The sequence below is a fragment of the Rhinolophus sinicus genome, chromosome 13 (genome assembly GCF_057876585.1).
Source record: "Rhinolophus sinicus isolate RSI-liver-muscle chromosome 13, RSI-T2T, whole genome shotgun sequence".
Taxonomy (NCBI): Eukaryota; Metazoa; Chordata; class Mammalia; order Chiroptera; family Rhinolophidae; genus Rhinolophus; species Rhinolophus sinicus.
Window position 1 is genome coordinate 36,481,169 of NC_142513.1, and position 15,752 is coordinate 36,496,920.

Genomic DNA, 15,752 nt, shown 5'->3' on the forward strand with positions numbered 1-15,752 from the left:
TAGATTTCAGGTGTATAATTCTGTATTACATCATCTATAAATCCCATTGTGTGTTCACCACCTAGAGTCAGTTCTCCTTCCATCACCATATATTTGATCCCCCTTACCCTCATCTCCCACCCCCCACCCCCCTTACCCTCTGGTAACCACTAAACTATTGTCTGTGTCTATGAGTTTCTGTTTCTCATTCGTTTGTCTTGTTCTTTTGTTGTTTTTAATTTAATTATGAATATTTTTGAGGACTTGGCACATTTGTGCACATTTGTACATTTTTAATATGTGGCTCACATTGATGTTTAGAACTATATAAGACATGCTCTCTGTAATGTGACATACATGAGTTGGCTGCCTTCTTAGGAAATGGGTGCTAACCATTTCTACTTGATGGTGCTGAAAAGCTACAAATACATTTTGCCTTCAATGAAAATCTAGCAATGCATTGCTGTAACCAAGCAACCTGCATGCAGGAAGAAGCAGCAGGTATAGGCAGAAAGCAATCTGTCCCTTCAAAAGGGGAGGAATGTGCATAGTGTGTAGCAAATGCTGATAAACAGCAGAACAGATAAAGATGTGGGGACAGAAGCCTTGACTAAGCAGAGTTTGCTCTCATTAGGAAGTTCTGATAAAGCAAAGACAAAAACACTGCTTGAAGAAGGGAAGGTGTTGTAGACATCTTAACAGAGACCCTGCAGGGTGCTTTTGAAAGATGCTTTAAGTATCCTGGGTACACTGGTTTCTGTTCTGTAGTTGAAAACACTGAGACACTTGAAAGGAAAAATAAATACTTTTGAGGAATACTATATGAATTAAATAACGTACAGAAGTAACAATAAAGATAAAAATAAACAATAAACAAAAATCCTCCAATCTATATTGCACTTTATGGCCTAAATTCTACTCAGCCACATGCTTTTGAAGAGTTATTTGTCTCTTTCACTTGCTATTCACTGCATAGTCACATCAATCATGTGATTATCTCTACCTTGCTACCTCAATGGTCCTTGTTGAGGTTATCAGGACCTCTTTGATGGGTGGAGCCAGTGCATATTTGATCACATGACTTATCTGAAACCAGTGCATATTTGATCACATGACTTCATATGGCCCTTTGCAGCCTATAACGTCCTTGACTGGGCAACCTTTATCCTGTTGACCACTCTGTTTTCCACTTCTCTTCTTGCCAGCCCTTTCTAGTATACTTACCTGCACATAGGTCATCTCCAGCTCAGAGTCCCTCAGGCAGCTCCAAATCAACACATCTAAAACCGAATTCAAAATCTCCCTACCCCATCGTCTGCCTCCTGAATCCCACATCTCAGTGATTGATACTATCATGTGCCCAGTTGGCCAAGCCAGAAGCAGCAGAACCATGCAGTTTTCTAAACAGTGCATTTTTTTGACTGATTGAGTTATAAATTAACAAGATTTGAGTGCTCCTTTTGGCCAAGGACTATTTAGGGGGTGGGGCTTTTTTTTTTTTTTTCCTCCTAGCCTTATCAGCTACCTTGCAGAAAGTAGATTTAGCAATTTGTGCGACTCAGGGGGAACAGGTTTTCAACCTAAAGGCAGGAGACCTACTCTGTGAGGACTTTTCCTTTATCAGTCATTTTTTGCTTGGAAATATGGCTTTGTCAAGTTCACAAACATCCATGAGGATACCAATATCTTCCCTACTTCATGGAAATCCTAAAAAGCTTGGAGCATTTTTGCTAATAATATTTCCTTTCTCTGCAAATGAAAATTTCTCCTAGAATCCCTTGATAATTATTTTAAAAAATTAAGTGATATTGAACAAGCCTGTAGGATGAAATTAAGCCATAAGAGAGGGGATTTGGAAGCACATGAAATAAAAGCCACAAGATCACTGTAATTGTTCTACATGGCAGACCAGCCTATACGAAGTCAGACAATTAAGTTCATGAACTCATCCTAGAAAAATTGCTAACTACCTCAGTGCTAAATATCACTATGGTCACCTTCAAAGTATTCCTTTTGGGAAGTTATGCGCCGATGCCAGTGCCTAGTCCACCCTTCAAAGCAATTTTGGAACTCTTTCTGGAATGGCCATCAGAGCTGTTGTCGTGTTACCCTTGATGTTCTGAATGTCATCAAAATGTCTTCTCTCAATACTTCCTTTATCTTTGGGTAAAGAAAGAAGTCAGTGGGGGCCAGATCAGGTTAGTAAGGAGGGTGTTTCAATACAATTATTTGTTTACTGGCTAAAAACTCCCTCACAGACAGTTCTATGTGAGATGGTGCAAGGTCGTGATGCAAGAGCCGTGAACTGTTGGCAATGAGTTCAGGTTATTTTCATCTAACTTTTTCACACTGCCTTTTCAGCACTTCTAAATAGTAAACTTAGTTAACTGTTTGTCCAGTTGGTACAAATTCATAATGAATAATCCCTCTGATATCAAAAAAGCTTAGCAATATCATTACAACAAGTTCGCAAACTTAATTGTCAGACCTCGTATGTGTGTAAGTCCCTGAAATTCTGACGAGGAAATTGCAAAATGTATTTCCTGTGCTCATCTTTCTATTTTCTTGGGAGTGGAGAGGCTGCCTTAATAGCCCAGGAGGATAACTTTCTCCTTCATAAAGTGCTCCTTTTCCCCTGCAAACCACAGGCCTCTTGGAAGCTACTCTCTATCCATGAACATGTCCCTTAGCTAATCAAAGAGTCCTGGCCATGGACCTTGATAACTGTGCCATCTAATTGCATGGTTTCAAGCACAGAGGAAAGTATATACTATCTTATGAAGAGAATGACTGTTCTTTAGTCCCAGAAATCACATGATGTGGGCGCCTGCTCACCACCATTGGTGTTGGTTAGACATCACAAATTAGCTTGGATATCCAAAAAGCAGGACATCTATTGTTTCTGGAAGATTCTAATCTAGCACACAAATATCAGTACTTTTTTTTATTATTATTTTTTTAAATTAAATTTATTGAGGTGACAATTGTTAGTAAAATTACATAGATTTCAGGTGTACAATTCTGTATTACATCATCTATAAATCCCATTGTGTGTTCATCACCCAGAGTCAGTTCTCCTTCCATCACCATATATTCGATCCCCCTTACCCTCATCTCCCACCCCCCACCCCCCGCCCCACTTACCCTCTGGCAACCACTAAACTATTGTCTGTGTCTATGAGTTTCTGTTTCTCATTTGTTTGTCTTGTTCTTTTGTTGTTTTTGGTTTATATACCACCTATCAGTGAAATCACATGGTTCTCTGCTTTTCTGTCTGACTTGTTTCGCTCAGCATTACTCTCTCAAGATCCATCCATGTTGTCACAAATGTTCCTATATCATCTTTTCTTACTGCCGAATAGTATTCCATTGTGTATATACACCACAACTTCTTTATCCATTCATCTATCGAAGGACATTTTGGTTGTTTCCATGTCTTGGCCACCGTAAACAAAGCTGCAATGAACATTGGAGCACACGTGTCTTTATCTCTAAATGTTTTCAGATTTTTTGGGTAGATACCCAGGAGAGGGATTGCTGGGTCATATGGCAATTCTATTCGTAATTCTTTGAGGAACCTCCACACTGCCTTCCATAACGGCTGCACCAGTCTGCATTCCCACCAACAGTGTATGAGGGTTCCTTTTTCTCCACAGCCTCTCCAACATTTGTTATTATTTGTCTTGTTGATGATAGCCATTCTGACTGGGGTGAGGTGATATCTCATTGTGGTTTTGATTTGCATTTCTCTGATGATTAGTGATGTTGAGCATTTTTTCATACATCTATTTGCCATTTGTATGTCCTCTTTGGAGAAATGTCTCTTCAAGTCCTCTGCCCATTTTTCAATTGGGTTGTTTGTTTTTTTGTTGTTGAGTTGCATGAGTTCCTTGTATATTCTGGATACTAGCCCCTTATCGGAGGCACTGTTTGCAAAAATCTTCTCCCATTCAGTTGGTGGCCTCTTTATTTTGTCAATGGTTTCTTTTGCTGTGCAGAAGCTTTTAAGTTTCATATAGTCCCATTCGTTTATTTTAGCTTTTACTTCCATTGTCTTTGGAGTCAGGTTCATAAAATGCTCTTTGAACCCAAGGTCCATAAGTTTAGTACCTATGTTTTCTTCTATGCAGTTTATTCTGTCAGGTCTTATGCTTAAGTCTTTGATCCATTTTGAATTAACTTTGGTACATGGTGACAAATAGCAGTCCAGTTTCATTCTTTTGCACGTGGCTATCCAATTCTCCCAGCACCATTTATTGAAGAGGCTGTCTTTGCTCCATTGTATGTTTTTAGCTACTTTGTCAAAAATTATCTGTCCATATTTATGTGGTTTTATTTCTGGGTTCTCAATTCTATTCCATTGGTCTATGTGTCTGTTTCTCTGCCAATACCATGCTGTTTTGATTATTGTAGCCCTGTAGTACAAGCCAAAGTCAGGAAGTGTGATACCTCCATTATTGTTCTTTTTTCTTAAGATTGCTTTGGCTATTCGGGGTCTTTTGTGGTTCCAAACAAATCTGATGATTTTTTTGTTCTATTTCTTTAAAATATGCCATTGGGATTTTGATGGGGATTGCATTGAATCTGTATATTGCTTTGGGTAATATGGCCATTTTAACTATGTTGATTCTTCCAATCCATGAGCACGGAATGTCTTTCCATTTCTTTGTGTCTTCTTCAATTTCTTTCAAAAATGTCTTATAGTTTTCAGCATATAGGTCTTTCACATCCTTGGTTAAGTTTATTCCTAGGTATTTTATTCTTTTTGCTGCAATTGCAAAAGGAATTGTTTTTTGTATTTCTTTTTCTGAGATTTCATTGTTAGTATATAGGAAGGCAATGGACTTTTGTGCGTTGATTTTGTAGCCGGCAACTTTACTGTATTCGTTGATTGTTTCTAATAGCTTTTTGGTGGAGTCTTTAGGGTTTTCTATATATAGCATCATGTCATCTGCAAAGAGTGATAATTTAACTTCTTCATTCCCAATTTGGATGCCTTTTATTTCTTTCTCTTGCCTGATTGCTCTGGCAAGGACTTCCAACACTATGTTGAAAAGCAGAGGTGATAGGGGACATCCCTGTCGTGTTCCTGAACGTAGAGCAAAGGGCTTCAGTTTTTCTCCATTAATTATGAGATTAGCAGAGGGCTTGTCATATATGGCCTTTATTATGTTAAGGTATTTTCCTTCTATACCCATTTTATTAAGTGTTTTAATCATAAATGGATGTTGTATCTTGTCAAATGCTTTTTCTGCATCAATTGATATAATCATATGATTTTTGTCCTTTATTTTGTTTATGTGATGTATCACATTGATGGATTTGCGTGTGTTGAACCATCCTTGTGCCCCGGGGATGAACCCCACTTGGTCGTGATGAATAATCTTTTTAATGCATTGTTGTATTTGATTTGCTAGAATTTTATTTAGGATTTTTGCATCGGTATTCATTAGAGATATTGGTCTGTAGTTTTCTTTTTTTCCTTAATTTATTTATTTATTTATTTTTGTTATTTATTTATTTTTTTAAATTTGTTTTTTTAATTAGTTTCAGGTGCACAAGACAGAGCAAAACTTAGACATTTATCATTTACATCCCTCACACTGTGTGAACCCAGTGTAGTTTTCTTTTTTTGTGCTGTCCTTACCAGGTTTTGGTATCAGGGTAATGTTGGCCTCATAAAATGAGTTAGGGAGTACTGCCTCTTCTTCAATTTTTTGGAAGAGTTTGTGCAGAATTGGTATTAGATCCTCTTTGAAGGTTTGGTAGAATTCATTAGTGAAGCCATCTGGTCCCGGACTTTTGCTTTTGGGAAGGTTTTGGATGACTGATTCAATTTCGTTACTGGTGATCGGTCTGTTTAGATTTTCCAGTTCTTCATGGTTCAGCCTTGGAAGGCTATATGTTTCTAAGAACTTGTCCATTTCTTCTAGGTTGTCGAATTTGGTGGCATATAGTCCTTCATAGTATTCTTGGATGATCCTTTGTATTTCTGTGGTGTCCGTGATAACTTCCCCTTTTACGTTTCTGATTTTGTTAATCAGTGTCTTCTCTCTTTTTATCTTAGTAAGTCTAGCCAAGGGTTTGTCAATTTTGTTAATCTTTTCAAAGAACCAGCTCTTTGTCATATTAATTTTTTCTATTGTTTTTTGTTCTCTATTTCATTTAGTTCTGCTCTGATTTTTGTTATTTCCTTTCTTCTGCTGACCTTGGGTTTTACTTGTTCTTCTTTTTCTAGTTCTTTAAGGTGTAACATGAGGTTATTTATTTGGGAGTTTTCTTGTTTCTTGAGATAGGCCTGTAATGAGATAAATTTCCCTCTTAAAACTGCTTTCGCTGCATCCCAAAAATTTTGGTAGGATGTATTTTCATTGTCATTTGTTTCTATGTATCTTTTGATCTCTCCTCTAATTTCTTCTTTGACCCAGTCCTTCTTTAAAAGTATGTTATTTAATCTCCATGTATTTGTGTTTTTTCCCGCTTTCTTTTTACAGTTGATATCCAATTTCAAAGCCTTGTGATCAGAGAATATGCATGGTATGATTTCAATCTTCTTAAATTTGTTGAGATTGATTTTATGTCCCAATATATGGTCTATCCTTGAGAATGTTCCGTGTACACTAGAAAAGAATGTATAGTCTGATGTTTTAGGATGAAGTGCTCTATAAATGTCAATTATGTCCATTTCATCTAATGTGTCATTTAGGGCTACTATTTCGTTATTTATTTTCTGTTTGGATGATCTATCCATAGCTGTCAATGATGTATTTAAGTCCCCTAGTATAATTGTGTTTTGGTCAATTTCTCCCTTTAGTTCTGTTAGTAGTTGCTTGGTGTATTTCGGTGCTCCCTGATTGGGGGCATAAATATTGATGACTGTTATGTCTTCTTGTTGTACAGTCCCCTTCACCATTATGAAATGTCCATCTTTGTCTCTTGTTATCTTTTTCACCTTGAAGTCTGTTTCATCTGATATCATTATGGCTACACCTGATTTTCTCTGGGTACCATTTGCTTGGAGTGTCAATTTCCACCCTTTCACTTTGAGTCTATGCTTGTCCTTGTAGCTGAGATGTGTCTCTTGGAGACAGCATATGGTTGGGTTTAGTTTTTTGATCCAATCTGCTACTCTGTGCCTTTTTATTGGTAAGTTCAGTCCATTTACATTTAGGGTGATTATTGATATGTGAGGATTTCCTGTCATTCTATCTTTAGTTTTCTGGTAAGGCTGTGTCTCCATTGTTTCTTTGCCTTTTTGTTGTTGTCTATTATTTCTGTGTGGTGGTATTCTATGATGTTTCCCTCTGTTTCTTCTTTTATTTCAGTATATATTTCAATTCTGGATTTATTTTGAGTGGTTACCCTTAAGTTTATGTAAAAGAAAGTTTGATATTTAGAGTATTCCATTTTCTTCAGCACGCTTACTTTCTCCATTCCCATATTCCGGTTCAGGCCTTTACTCTCCCCCTTTTTGAGTTGTGGTTGCCACAAATTGTCCCTGTTGATGGTGGTCAAATAGCCTCCTTTAGTATTTCTTGTAGTGCAGGTCGTGTATTAGAAAATTCCTTCAGCTTCTGTATGTCTGGAAAGGTCTTTATTCCTCCTTCATATCTAAAGGATATCTTTGCTGGATATATTATTCTTGGCTCATGATTTCTCTCTTTCAATAGTTTGAATATTTGGTTCCACTCCCTCCTGGCTTGTAGAGTTTCTGCTGAAAAATCTGATGATAATCTAATGGGCTTTCCTTTGTAAGTTACCGTCTTCTTTTCCCTGGCTGCCTTGAGGATTCTTTCTTTGTCATTGATTTTAGACAGCTTCAATACAATGTGCCTTGGAGAAGGTCTGTTGGGATTGAGGTAACTAGGTGTTCTATTTGCTTCTTGGATTCGAGGGTCCAGTTCTGTCCACAAATTTGGGAAGTTCTCATCGACAATTTGTTTGAGTATATTCTCTTTTCCCTTCTCTCTTTCTTCTCCTTCTGGTATGCCCATTATTCTTATATTGCTCTTTCTGTTGGAGTCAGAAAGTTCTTGAAGAGTTCTTTCATTTCTTTTAAGTCTCAAGTCTCTTTCTTCTTCTATTTGTGTCCTTTCCAGGTTTCTATCTTCGATGTCACTGATTCTGTGCTCCATCTGGTCAACTCTACTACCTAAGCTGGTTATTTCATTCTTAATTTCTTCTATTGAGTTCTTAATCTCCAGAAATTCTATTTGGTTCTTTTTTAAGATTTCAATCTCTTTCGTAAAATGCTCATGCTGTTCTTTGATTGAGTTTCTGAGTTCATTTAACTGCCTATCTGTGTTTTCTTGTATCTCATTGAGTTTTTTCAGAACTGCAATCTTGAATTCTCTGTCATTTAAGTCACATATTTCTGTATCTTTAAGTGCCTTCTCTGGAGATTTTTCACTTTCTTTCTGAGCTATCTTGTTGCCTTGGTTATTCGTGGCGATTACTGGCTTACTATTTCTCTTCCTAGACATCTACAGGAGTGACTTCTGCAACAGGTTGATAGAAAGCGGTCTGTCTTTTGTTTGCCAGTACTTGTTGGTAGAATGTTTTATTATTTCTCCAACTGCAACTTATTTTTCTTCTCCCACACGGTAGTGCTATGTATTCTCTGCACTATTCCAACTTCTCACACAATGGGGGGATTCCCTGGGAGACAGGCTTCTCTGTTAATAGTTCATCTAGGTCACAGGGCTCAGTGTCCCGGTGGGTATGCGGAGAGCTTTTGATGTTCCAAAGCTCTTCCAGCTCCTGATTCAGAGCCCGTATATTTCAGCAGTTCTGTTTACTCCTGTAGGGATCCGCCCAGATAGGTGGGGCCAGGGGCGGGGTGAGCTGTGAGAGGTGGCCCAGAGCAATGGCGGCAACCACCACCACAGCCGGTCCCGCTTCCACAGCTCCCTCCCCTTTGCCGGAACTAGTTGGGCTGTGAATTTGTGTTTGCTGTCCACAGTTTTCAAAACAGCAAATTTTCTGTTGTTTTGATCTGACACTGCTACTGTTTTGCTTCTAGCACCGGGCAGGTGGGGGCAGGGCGAGCTCTGGAAGGGGAGGGAAGGGGCGGCTAGTCTCAGTGCCTAAGGCTCCATTCTCTGCTCAGCAGTGCGGGCTTAAACCATCATTTTCAGCCTTTTTCCCTCAGTCTTTTCTCCGAGGTCTCTGCTGTGAGCGTTGGGTTCAGCCGTGTTATAGCTGTCCCCTCAGCCCTGTGGAGCCCTGGCGGAGCCCTAGCAGTCCGAGTTCTTCCCTCTCCCGCAGCTGCGGTAGTTCCGGGATGCAGCGAGCTCGGCGCACTGAGCTGGGTCTGCGTCCTGCGCCCGCGCGGCTCCGTCTCCGCGCACTTCTCCCTTTCCTCCTCCCTCCACTCGCGCGGATCTCCCACCTGTAGGTGATTTCAGTGGGCAGTGGGCCTCTTTGTCTTGCCTGTCTGCTGTGCAGGGAGTCCTTTGTGGAGTTTTTGTTGTTCGATTCTTTGTATATTCCATGGGAGCTTTACAGAGGCTCACCTCACGCCGCCATTTTTCCGGAAGTCAATATCAGTACATTTTTAGACCAGTGTTTCTCAGACTTAAGGTAGCACGAGAATCACCTGGAGGACTTGTTAAATCAGAGCGCTGGGCCCCTCCCCCAGAGCTTTCCTTTCCATTCAATAGATCTTTAAGGAGACTGAGAATTTGATTTTCTAACAAGTTATCAGATGATAATGATGCTGCTTGTCCAGAGACCACATTTTAAACTAAAATTATATGGGGGGTTGCTTGTTTCTTTATATTCTTTTTCCTTTCCCCAAAAGACTATTAATTATGGAAACTTCAAATAAAGGAGTAAGAGAAATTCCAAGTCATTGCAAAACCCAGGGTATATTTTGTTTTTCAAAGTGTGGGACTGTTTGTTATTAGGAAATGAGATGCTACTCCCAAGGCAGTTATCTTTAACAAAACAATCTTTCATATTAACTCTGTATCCCATAAAAGAAGGTGAAGTAGATATTACAGACTTCAAAGCAGGTTAGATACTTCCTTATGAAGGGGTTTCTGAAGTGTATAAAACCAGCTGTTAACTGAAAAGTGGGTATTCATGAGAAACTAGTTGGTTTTCACACTCATTTTTTATCAAAATAAGAACTTCAGTTATATTTGTACTTTTTGTGCAGAACCCAATAGGGTAATCTGACAGAGAGAGATTCTGTGAATAAAAGAGCATCTATTATGAAATTAACATCAAAGAGTTCCCTTAAGATGAAATAGAGCCTTAGTCTCTGGGTGGTCTCTGCCTAGGAAGGGAAGGGGATGTTCTGGAATGAGATTTCTGAACATACAGAACAATATGATCTGATGGATTGCTCTCTATTTTAAAATGTTATCTGTATTATTTTGTCTAAGAACCTTTCATTTCATTTTTGTCTTCTAACAAAGAAGTATGATGCTTGAAGAACTGTTACAAAAAAAAAAAAAGTGCAGTGGCATTGTGCCCACACTCATTCAGTCTCCTAATTGCTCCAAATTTTGAATGGCATGACTCTCTTTCTCCATTGGCTATCATCTTTTACAAATTGTCTTTTTGGTTCCTGGTTTTGTTAGAAATAAAAATTCTTGTTAGAAATGCATTGCATAAATATGGCTCAAGTGAACACATTATATAAAATAATGTTGAACTAAAGTAGATTTCATTAATAAGTAACAGCACATTATGTGCTTTACAGGCCAGAAATACTCTGTGCTTGATTTTAATACAAATAATACCAAAATATTAAGGCATGTGTTTTGCAGATTTTCATAAGAGAAGTAAATTTCTTTTATGAAAAATGTTGTTGATCAAAACATGGTGTATCATTCCTCTGCTTAAAGTTGTTTAATTTTCAGGATAAAATTTAAATGTTTCAACTTGGTGTATTAATCAGGATTCTACAGAAAATACAACCAATAGTATATATGTATATATATATATATATATATATATATATATATATATATATATATGTATGTATATGTGTATACAGAGGGTGCCAAAAAAATGTATACACATTTTAAAAAAGAAAAACTGTATTAAAATTGTAATACTCAATCTTTTATATTAACTCTGTATATATTCCGATATCAAAAGATGAATACAAGACGTTTGACCTTTGCAATTACAAGACGTACTGAAAGTGGTTACGGTCAGCATCCAGTCAATTCTGATTGTGGCAAACTACTGCTTGAGCAATATTGACCAAAGTGTCCAGTTGTATACATTTTTTTGGCACTCCCAGTATATACTTTATTTTACTATAATATGAGACCAGGTCTTATATAGTATAATATAATACCAGGTCTTATATTAATTTTTGCTCCAAAAGATGCATTAGAGCTGATGGTCCAGCTAGGTCTTCTTTTTGGGGAAACGGTATATATATATTATACCAGTATATATATTACATATATACTAAAAGATTTATTATAAATAATTGGCTATACAATTATGAAAGCTGACAAGACCCAAAATCTGCAGTTGGCAATGTGGAGACTTAGGAGATCTAATAATATAATTTCAGTAGGAATCTGAAGGCCTAAGAACCAGGAGAGCCAACCAACAGTGTAGTTTCAGTCCAAATACCTTCAGGCTTAAGCCCCAGGAAGAGCCATTGTTTCAGTTTGAGTCCAAAGGTGGGAAAAATCCGATGTCTCAGCACAAAGGTTGTCTGACAGGAGTTTCTTCTTACTGATGGGAGGGTCACCTTTAAACTGATTGAATGAGGCCCATCTACATAAGGGAAGGCAATTTGGTTTACTCAGTCTATTGATTAATTGTTAATTTCAAACAGAAACATCCTTACGGACACACCCAGGAAAATGTTTGGCAAATGTCTGGGCACCCCATGACCCAGTCATGTTGATACATAAAATTAACCATCATTCCCAGCAAGGGTGATCCAGCCAGAACAGATCACTTTATCCTTAGTTCCTCCTAGAATTTCGCTCTTCTCTCATTCATAGCTAGTTTTATTTCCTTAAAAGCATCTTGACTACTCATTTCCATGTGTTTTCACAGCCACTTTTCACTCTGCTGGAGTGCAGTTTCCCTTGTCTGAGTTTGAGTTCCCCCAGAAGCAGACCTGAAACAAAAATTCACTTGGAAGTCATTTATTAGGGAGATGATCCCAGGAAACATCAGGGGAGTGGGGAAGTGAGACAGGGAAGTGAAGGTAAGCAGTAAGGTTAAATTATAAGCCCATTACCACTGGACAACTGGGGTTCATTTCCATAGTTGGGAAGGGAGAGACTCTGGGAGACAGTGTAGAACATGCTTCTGAATTAGCCCACGTGAGAAGCAAGGGAGCTGGAGTACTTATATGCAAATCCTGTCAGTCATTTATGAAAGGATGCACTCTGAGTGGGGGTGATAAATTCTCTGATATTTCTTGAGTGGCCTCAAGCAACCCAGAGAAAACGCAAGGACTGGTGGCTGGGTATCAGGCTGGCAAACACTGAAGTGTCAAGAAGCAAGGGAGTGTAAGCAGGGCACCCACATCTGCTGGCCATCTACTGCAGCCTTTCTTCTTCCCTAGCTAATTCTCACCCCGTAGGATTCAGCTTAAGCCTCACCTCCTCTAGAAAACCTTCACAGACCTTTTCTCTTACTTAGCTGCCCCTTTCTGTTTCCCCACAGAAACTTTGCTTATCTACATCAGAGAATCTGTTACTTCCTGTTCTGATTGTTGTTTTACTTTTCCATATCACCCATTTCTTTGTGAGCTATTTGAACAAGCAATTATCAACCTTTATCTTCAGGACCTTGCAAAGTTCTGGCACATGGTGCAGGTCAATAAATGTAGTAAAAGTAGTATAATAATGGCATCAAAACACTAGCAGCTATTTATTGAATACTCATTCTGTATAAGCATTTTACATGTATTACCAACTCTAGAGGCACTTTGATGATCTCTGTTTTCCAGATGAGGAAGCTGACGTATAGGTTTACAAGATTATACAGCTATATATAAATAGCAAACCCTAGCAGTCTGATTCCAGAGCTTGTATATACACTTAACCACTATAAAAATAAATGAGTGAAATGAATGAATGAATGAAAATACCAAGTGATCCTTCAACACATGAGGGTCATTTTGGGGGTCATACTATCAGTACAGTCTATAAAATCCAAATATCTGCTCTAATGTCACATTTTCTAAGAACCCTTCCAAATAGCCCAACGGGAAGCATCTATCCCTCCTCTGACACCTTTTGTAATGGCACTGACTACTCACTACCAGATGTTATCTGCATGTCTTAGTATCCTTACTAATGATAAATTTCTAGACAACTGTTTAAGAGTCTGATTCACCCTGGTGTTTTCTACTTCCCCAAACACAAAGCCTTGCACACAGTAGGTTAACAATGAGCATTTGCCAGATGGACTAATGGGTATATGGGTGACAAGCAAAGAGATCTTGGGCTCTTCCTTTATCCTCTTCCTTTATCTTTCCCTAGAAATTGTGGAAACTCTTTTTCACCCCATTCTGAGATTCTAGAGAGTCCATTGTCAGAGAGATTTTAGATGGTGTTTGGAATACAATTCTGTTTAAATATACCATGTTTTCCCCAAAATAAGACCTAGCTGGACAATCAGCTCTAATGTGTCTTTTGGAGCAAAAATTAATATAAGACCCGGTATTATATTATATTATATTATATTATATTATATTATATTATATTATATTATATTACATTACATTGTATTATATTATATTATATTATATTAGACCTAGTCTTATAGTAAAATAAGACTGGGTCTTATATTAACTTTTGCTCCAAAAGATGCATTAGAGCTGATTGTCCGGCTAGGTCTTATTTTGGGGGGAACACAGTATTAAGACCAGGAAAGAATCTGTGAGGAATTTTCTTCGTACATTTTGATAAACATTTAGTTAGAAAATTGTATTCTAGGTATCCTTCCTCCTCAAATTGAATTTATAGGACGAATGAAAGAAAGAAATTTTGTAGACAACCACTAATGTTTTTAACTTATTTGAATGGAGGGAATTTTACTTCTTTAAAAGTTAACTTTGCCATGAAGAATTCCTTTTCTAAAATCTCAAATTAAATTTATTTTCCATTTCCACTGACCAATATATCTCTAAGCATTGTTTATAATTAACACTAAGAAGAGTGCCAGATTCAATAAATTTGTCTAAGTTATGACTAAATTATAAAACACATCCAGGAGGAAGTTGTAAAGCTGTACCGAGTCCCTAAAGTTTTCAAACCATCATATAGATACATGATGTCCTAATATGTAGGTGTGACAGAGGAAATAACAAAAACTTAATTCAGTGGAAATTTCCTTAATGAGTCTAGTGTAAACTTAATTACATTAGGTGCCAGGGAACACAAAGGAACAGAAGACATGGTCTTTATCTTTGCTGAATTTATGATCTAGAGATGAGTGTACAGAAGACAGATATGCTAATAAGTAGTAGACTGTGGGATTTGATGGTAATAATAGCTAATATTCAGCATTTAATGCTGTTTCAATAGCTGTCCTAGTGCTTAATGTGGCATTATCTCATCTAATCCTTACAACTCTATATAGGAAGCAGTATTATTATCCCACTTTATAGCTGATGAACCTGAAACTAAAGGTTAGGTAACTTCTCCAAGATCATATGCTTAATAAATGGGTAGAAGAGCCAGTATGAAGACCTAAACCCAAAGGTCCTTAAAGTTCATACTCAGATAACAGTAAAAATAAGGTACAACAAAGAGAACATGATTTAGCCTTCAAACTTGGGTTGAGCAGATGTCATGGAGCTTCAAATTAGCCTTAAAGGATGGGTGTGAATAGAAATGGAAAACTTCATTGCTTCCAAGACTGAAGCAGGTAGAGGAGGCTGAAGGAGCCCTTGAGAAAATAGAGAAGAGTGTTGTCACACATGTAGGTGGTAGCATGAGTGGAACAGGGTTGGTAAAACTGAGAAAAGTAGTTGGAAACAGATATGTTGGCCTTGAGTATGACCCAAAAAAGTGTAGAATTTTCTCATTAGACAAAGCAGAGACACTGATAGGTTGTGAACCAGATCAAAGCTGTATTTTAAGATTGATCTGGTAGCTACATAAAAATGGAATTGGAGTCAGGAGTGGGAAGAAGAGGGGACCAGTTAGGAAAACACAATATAGGTAAGGAAAATGGCACTGGTAGTCTGAATTTGGGTTGCAATATGAGAGCAGAGAAGAGGAAACATGGAGACAGACAGGGTTTGGCACCGCCTGGATATGAGGAATATTTAAGGAGAAGAGATGACAACATGTCAAAAGTTCAAAAAAGCAAATATCATCCATAGTGCAGAGGAAACACATGTCCTTGTCCAGTTAAAGCAGTTGCACTAGGACATGAGATGAGGGGAGTTAAATGGGAATAGGGTGGGGACACTTCAAAGCACGTTGTTAAAGGTTTGGATTTGCATGTGTAGCAAACTAGCATTTTTCATGGTGCAGGGATTGGTTATTATGTTGATCTACAACCAAATATTGATGCCCTTTGTTCTCAGGTACTTGAGCTAAGCAAACATATCTTTAATAAAAATGTGGCATTCAAATTTTTATTTTTATTTTTATTTTTAGGAATTGAAATGACATATGTGTCTATGCCTAACTTTTGTAACAAAAATTATGCATATATAGCTTGTTATAAATGTATAATATTTTTAAAGGAAATATAAACCCTCGATGTTAAATTGTGCTCTAATGTATATACTTTCTCCTAATTTAGCATGATAATATAAGACA

At 37.7% G+C, this 15,752-nt stretch overlaps 1 protein-coding gene across 6 annotated transcripts in view; it reads left to right on the forward strand.

Moving 5' to 3' along the window:
- MACROD2 (mono-ADP ribosylhydrolase 2) overlaps nt 1-15,752 on the forward strand; it is a 2,124,656-nt gene that overhangs the window by 1,941,882 nt on the left and 167,022 nt on the right. The window lies entirely within an intron of this gene.